This window comes from Pteropus vampyrus, unplaced genomic scaffold (genome assembly GCF_000151845.1).
Source record: "Pteropus vampyrus isolate Shadow unplaced genomic scaffold, Pvam_2.0 Scaffold12, whole genome shotgun sequence".
Classification (NCBI taxonomy): domain Eukaryota; kingdom Metazoa; phylum Chordata; class Mammalia; order Chiroptera; family Pteropodidae; genus Pteropus; species Pteropus vampyrus.
In genome coordinates, this window is record NW_011888793.1 from 5,878,419 (window position 1) to 5,885,748 (window position 7,330).

The following is a 7,330-nucleotide window of genomic DNA, read 5'->3' on the forward strand; positions in this document are numbered from 1 at the left end:
AAAGAATTCAATGTCTCCTTAGCGGTAGAGAAATAACGCCACCTTTCTTTCAGATGATAAACAGACACATTTTTAAAAATCCCTTAGAGTTTGAATGTAGATTTGATCAAAATAATATTAGGGAAATGGACCACGTAGCTAAGCAGTATTTCATCTTACTGTGATTAAAGAGTAGGGATCTAGGTAAGGGCGGTAATTTAAGTTTTTATATACTAAACACAACCATTTTGCGGTCAGGGAAGCCATCATTCAGGAAATGGAGTCTGAGTTATATTTTCACATTATGGCATGCTCGGTACTACCATGTGAAAATGGCCTCAGATTAAATATGGATGAGATGACCGAAAAAGTTATTAAAGGTTTGTCACTTGAAAAATTCCAGAGGAATTTTCCTGAATAACCTATACCTTAACAGTCATCACCTTCATGTTTGAACGAAAACTTCAATCTTCATATTAAGTAGGTTATCTGATTTCATGTTGAGTGTTATGCCCTCCGTAGCGGCCATTTTGCCACATGACCGACCATCATTTGTACACGCACAGCTTCAATTCTCCAGAGCAATCTCAAATCTCCATTATAAGCATTGGCTTTCATCTATATTCCTCAGTTTTAAGCCTGGGACTTTTTCCTGATGTCATCTCTCTTGAAGGAATCAAATTTGCCTTCTTGGGGCAGAATTATGAATTCAGGAGTGCAAGATGGTGCTCTCACAGATGCTTTTCTTATTTAAATAACCTCGTAAGGTTAGAAGTGGCGAAGACTAAAAATGGCAAGAAATGACTCTCAGCAGGCGTGCGGGGAACAACTCCCTTTCCTTCCTTCTGTCCTCTTCCTGGAGGGCAAGGGCACTCACTCACTTTGTTTTAAATTGCCTGGAGCCAAAGAGCGTTTGTCAGAAGTTAATGATATGTTACCATAAGATGGATTCCGAGATGGAGCTAAGTAAACTAACCTGCAGTCTGTGTGCTGGCTGCTGCCAAATCAGCACGTGCACATTCACTTCCCTTCAAGGACACGGAAACCTTGTCTGCAATGAAAGTATCACTTCCTGCTCTCTTCTGTCCTCCTGTGGCACGAATTTTGAAGGATCTCCTTTATGGTCTCTTTTATCTCGTGAATACCTAGCGATCATCCCAGAATTACCATTTTCCATAATTCATCTCTTTTCCTACTCAGTATTTGCAGAATTGATTTCCCATCTTACCTCTCTTGTGTGTCTTCCTGGGTGCCAAAGTCTGCCTCTCACCCAGAGGGTCACTGGTCAGACGCCCTTCCAGCCAGATCTAGCACCTTATTGTGCGTGCGATCGGTGTTAACTTTATCCTAATATATGTCAAGGATCAGCCCCTTTGCCTTAGTCTCCTTTTGATCTAGTTTTAGAAGCCTATGTCCGTTCATAATCAACGCTCATGTAGGAAGCAGTAGCACTGTGTGTTCCAAGTCACGGAGATATGTGGTATAAAAATAAGCTGAAAGGTGCTGCCATCATTTATTTGTCTCATTCATTTCAATGGAGCTTGAGGCTTTCTCTCTGCAAAATTACAATTGTTTGTGTGTGTATGCCTATGCTCGTGTTAAAACAAAGAGGGAAGGGTAATTTATAAAATCATAGAATTTGAAAGGTATTAAAATTTTGAAACTTTTTATTTTATTTTGGCAAAGCACGCTTGGCAGACCATCCCTGAGACAAAAGTGGGTATTTATTCTTAAAATGCATTTACCAAATTTTGTAATCTTAGAATCTCATGTATTAGTTTTCAAAGTTGCTTTATTTTGGGGATTTACAGCAGGACCAGCATTTATAATACAGATCATTACAAACTTAATGATAAACCCCAATCCTTGGTTTTAAAACTTATCTTTTAAGTAAGAATTTACTTAGTATGGGGGAACTTTCTTTCTTTTGAATACCATACCTAAAATTTTTAAATATAAAATTGCCTAATATAGACTAAGTCTTAGCATTGGTAATAAAATAGCACATTTGGTTAAAAAGGAGGGACAAAATATGAAAACTTCCAGCAACTATGAAATATGGACTATAAAATAAAAACTGTAAGGCACGTTTTCACAGTTAAGGACATCAGAAACCTGTTTTTATGTCTATTAAAGTTCAAAATGAACAGTAACTTGATCTTTGCAAATTCCCACAGAAAAATACATACCAAAAGTGATTTGAACATAGGTATAATTTACTCGTGATATTTCTCTAATGGAGGCTCTATTAGAATTTAATTCAGTAACTATTGGTGGTGAACACACAAAGCAAAATATGTGTGCCTTACTGCCAAATTGTACACCTAAAACTTACTGGATTTTGTTAGCCAGTATCACCATAATAAAAAATAAATAAAAATAAAAAAGTGAGACAATTCAAAAAAAAGAATTTAGTATCACTTAATATTTTATTATGAAACTAGCTTTTGCCTCTCTGGTACTTACAAACTAAATCATTATTTCTGGTATTTTTCTTTGTAGTTCTATAAACTAATTATAATACCTTTTTCTCATGGATATTTTTTTTTTTTTTGAGGAGGTTGGCATATATTCTATAAAATACTAACAGGTGGGTAGTTTTCAGGCTTACAGTTAAATGTTCGAAAGGAAATATATCATGTTACACTTTGCTCATTTTTCCCATTACTCTCCATCTTTAGCTTCCAGTTATGCAACATTAAAGCCATTTTACATATTTTTCTTTCCCATCTGTCACCAGTCTTTGTTCATGTTCTCTTTTTTTTCTTCTCAAGGACTTTATCTTAGCCCAGGGCTGCTTTACCTTACAAAAGACTGTCCACAGTAGGCATCACCTTCTTTTTAAAATTTTGTTTATCTGTTTTTCCTGGTTCCAAAGCAATTGGTGTTTCCTGCTCCACCGTTCACTGAATAACCAAGGATAAGTTGTGTAACTTCTCTGAGTATGTTTCCTCATTGTAAAGCCTATGGGTTGTTGTAGTGATTAAATAATCTAATACATGCAAAGCACTCGGCATAGTGCCTGGTACATGTAAAATAGTTAATTATTCTTCTATTATTTTTTAGAAAATTTGGAATATGCAGAAGACTACATAGAGAAAAAATTAATATCACCCCAACTCTTACTACTCTGAGATAACTAATGATGCATATTAATATAATTCAGCCAATTATTGTATACATGTAGTATACGAACTGTTTTGAAATCTGTTTCATTATGAACATTTCCCCACTTTATTTAGGACTTTTTCATAACATGATTTTTAATGGCTGCATTGTTTTCCACTGCAGACATCCTATAATTGAATCAACCAGTTTGCAGACAAATTTTAATTATCACGAATAATACTTTGATATATATGTTTGCACACAAGTCTTTATGCTCATCTTTAACTTTTTAAAATAAATTCCTAGAGAGACAATTGCTAGGTTAAAAGTGTACACTATTTTAAAGTTTTTGTCACTTTTTTTCACTTTCTGTCTTCTAATCACAGTGTAGACGGCCAGTTTTCCTTTTCTTCAGACTTTTTAATTGTCTCCTCGCTTTAACCTCATTCTATTTCAGTGCATTTTAAACTCTGCTCCAAACACATTCTTCCCCAAACAAGATTTGATCATATATTTCCCTCTGTAAGATGTTTCAGTCATTTCCTATTACTAACTGCTGCAAATCAAAACTCCCTGGTTAACAGGGAGGTAAGACTTCAACTGCTGGCTCTCTCCTACTACTGATTATCAACTTCATTTCTTATTATGGCTTCCGATGAACTCACAGTCACTGTTTCCTAGATTGCGTTTCTTTCCTCCAGTAAGTGCTTCTTACCTCAAAAATGATCTTTAAACTGCACTAGAATGATTTCCTGATTCCTTTTCTTGTCCCCTCTCCTTAATTTCTCTCCCTAGAGGCCATTCAGCACTTAACATAGGTTATATATTAAGTAAATATGTTAGTTCACCTCAAGATTCATGCCTGTTTTTGTATTGCTTTGTAAAATGGATTTTCCCAGTATTTTGTGTGTGTCTTTTGTTTGTGCATTAAAATTGCGGGTTTGTTCTCCCAACAGTGTCGAATCTAATGTGCTTTACTCAGCAGACACTCAATAAATCGGAATTGGATGGCTGACGAGTCTTCTTTTTAAGATTAATTGTGAAGCATTTAACAGCTTTTAAATTACACTTTGTACTCCAGCCTGCCAAATTCTTTCATATATATTGGTTACTTCTTAAAGAACATACCACTGTAGGGTAAATAGTGCTTGTAACATAATGACTAGTGTCAGCATTCTACCTAGTAGGTTCCCAGAATTTAGATGCTTAGCCATTCTGCTTCTTTTTTTTTTATTGTTTTCATCCATTGAGTACTTTTTATAGGGTTTCCTCTAGCCCTTTACTGTCTTCCAGGCCGAAGTTGGCATGGGTAATATAAATGTGTGCAAATTCTGTAAGAAAGTATATTGGGCACCTTTTGCTCCTTACCTCACAAGCGTTTAGCTCGTGTTTTTATTCCAGCTGTTAGCTGTTCTTCTCAGGTGTAACCAGAGGGACCTGTGAACTAACTAAGAATCCTCCACTGTCTGCCCTGAGGCTTCTCCGCCACCACCTGGGGTTTGTTCGGGAATCTCCCCAACCATTCAGACAAGCACAAACCTGAACACCTGAACATCGTGGAGGAGTTAACAGCCTTCAAGGCAATCTTTAACTCAGGGACACAAATATAAGGTTTTGTGCATGACTCCTCAGAGGGTCCCTAGCAGAATCAAGCCAAATGCCAAATGAAGAAATAAAGGCAAGAATGGAGAGGATCAAACACTTATGGAGATGAAAGTCATTAAATAAAGCTCCAGATGCAGCTTTGTACGTGAAGTGTTATATAATTTACCATTTTGGTATGTAAATGATGATTCGGGTTTCAGCTGTTTCCTAAAATAATGGCATCAGTGATAATTAAAGACCAAATGCAATTCCATTTGCCGGTGGAAAACCAGACTCCTGTGCTCCATCTGGAATCATGAAAGGAAGTTCTGATTGTAGACAGAGAATTATGAACTGTCAAAAAGTCTTCTCCAAAGGCTATCTCAAGGTCCCTGATACTTGGATATAGTCAAGACATTAAGCTTCTATGGTACAAAGCACTGAACCTGATGCTAGGTAAACACAACGATGTGTAAGATACAGTCCTTATTTTAGCCAAACTGGGGAGCTAAAATACCTATACCTATACAGATACCTATGTAAATACTCAAAAGACTGTTGGCTCCTATTAGATGTGTTCGCTAATAGCGTTTATAGCATTTGAGCCAAACTTTGAAGGATTGCCCCAAACCAATAATGTCTAATACAAATAATGTCTACTTTCACTCAAAGTTATTGCGAAGATACAGAATAATGACAGCATAAATTGCTCAGAAAAGTATTAAGTACCACACAAATGCAAGATACTGATAATAGCGACAAAATTATTGTTTCTGGATTAGTTAGGTTATAAGAATATGCAATGTAGGATTTAAACTTCCAGTAGCATTTATTATTGATTGAGGCATAGATAAGTAATCCTATATTTTAATTTTATTTTTCATTTTATTTTAAAATTCTAGTGAAAATTTAAAATTTAAATTGCTCTTTGTATTATATATTATTTGTGCAATAATTACAATCTCACTTAAAATGACAGCCTATTTTTTTAATTGAGATATAATTGACATTATGTTAATTTCAGGTTAACACAATAATTTGATATTTATATGATTGTGAAATGATTACCACAATACTAGTTAATATCTCTCCATACATAGTTACAATTTTTTGTGTGTATGATGAGAATTTTTAAGATCTACTCTCTTAGCAACTTTTAACTATGCACTACAGTATTATTAACTATAGTCACCATGCTGTACATTATCTCTTCAGGAATTATTTATTTTATAATTGGAAGTTTTTGTACATTTTGATCACCTTTACCCATTTCACCTCCCTACTCCCACCCCCACCTCCAGAAACCATCAGTCTATTCTGTGTATTTACGAATTTGGTTTTGGGTTTGTTTGTTTGTTTGTTTTAGTGACTTTCACATATAAGTGAGATCATATAGTATTTGTATGACAGCCCGGTTTTAAGCATAGGTTTATGCTTGAACATAAGGTTTTAACTGCCATTCAAATACATTTAGAGTATCACCCAGTATAAAGATGATTTCTTGAAATATCTTGACAGAGTCTAGTGTTTTGCTAGAATCGTTTGTTTCTGTTTTTCTTAAGAATCTTTTCTAATGGAAAGAACTCAATACATGAAATTTTACTGTTTTAGGAACAAAATGCCAAAATATAACTTTAATATAGTCAAAAATATAGGTCCCGTTTAAAGATCTATGTCATAATTTTAGAAAAGTAGGTCAGTGGACACAATTAGAAGGAGATGTGTGGTATGCTTTCAATAATATAGAGTACACCAGTATTTGTAAAAGGTGCATTATAGAATTATTTTCTGTACCTCGTAGATATTTCCAAGGAAAAAAAAAATTAAAGACAGGTGTTACACTGAACAGCAAGGTAATGAGTTCTAAAATAGTTTTTCTGCAGTGTGTTGCTTCATTTTCCAGTGTCAGGAGAAAATTATTGTTAAACTCTAAAATTAAATATGTTTTGCTGGGTCCATTTACATTTTATGGAATAATTTTATTTGTTCTGTACTAGATAACTGGCAAATAAATTGAATAATGTTTGGTGATATTTTAAAGTTGTAATTTTATCAGCAACTGACTTAGGGGATATAAATACAAATCTAGAAATAAAAAGTGTTGTGTGGGACTGCAAATTGGTACAGCCACTATGGAAAACAGTATGGAGGTTCCTCAAAAAACTAAGAATTGATCTACCGTATGATCCGGCAATCCCTCTACTGGGTATTTACTTCAAAGACTTGAAAACCCATATCCGAAAAGATATTTGCACACCGATGTTCCTAGCAGCATTATTCACAGTGGCCAGGACATGGAAGTAACAGAAGTGTCCTACGATAGATGATTGGCTAAAGAGGTGGTGGTACATATATACAATGGAATATTACTCAGCCATAAGAAGAGATGAAATACTGCCACTTGTGACAATGTGGATGGACCTTGAGATACTTGTACTAAGTGAAATAAACCAGACAGAAAAAGTTGAAAACCACATGATATCACTTATATGTAAGATATAAACTTAAAAGCAACAAATGAACAGGACGAACAGAGACTCATGAACATGGACTATAGACTAGTGGTTACCAGAGGGTAGGTGGTGGGGGAAGCGGGGAGGTAGACGGGGTAAAGGGGGTCAAATATGTGGTGACAGAAAGAAATCTAACTATGGGAGGT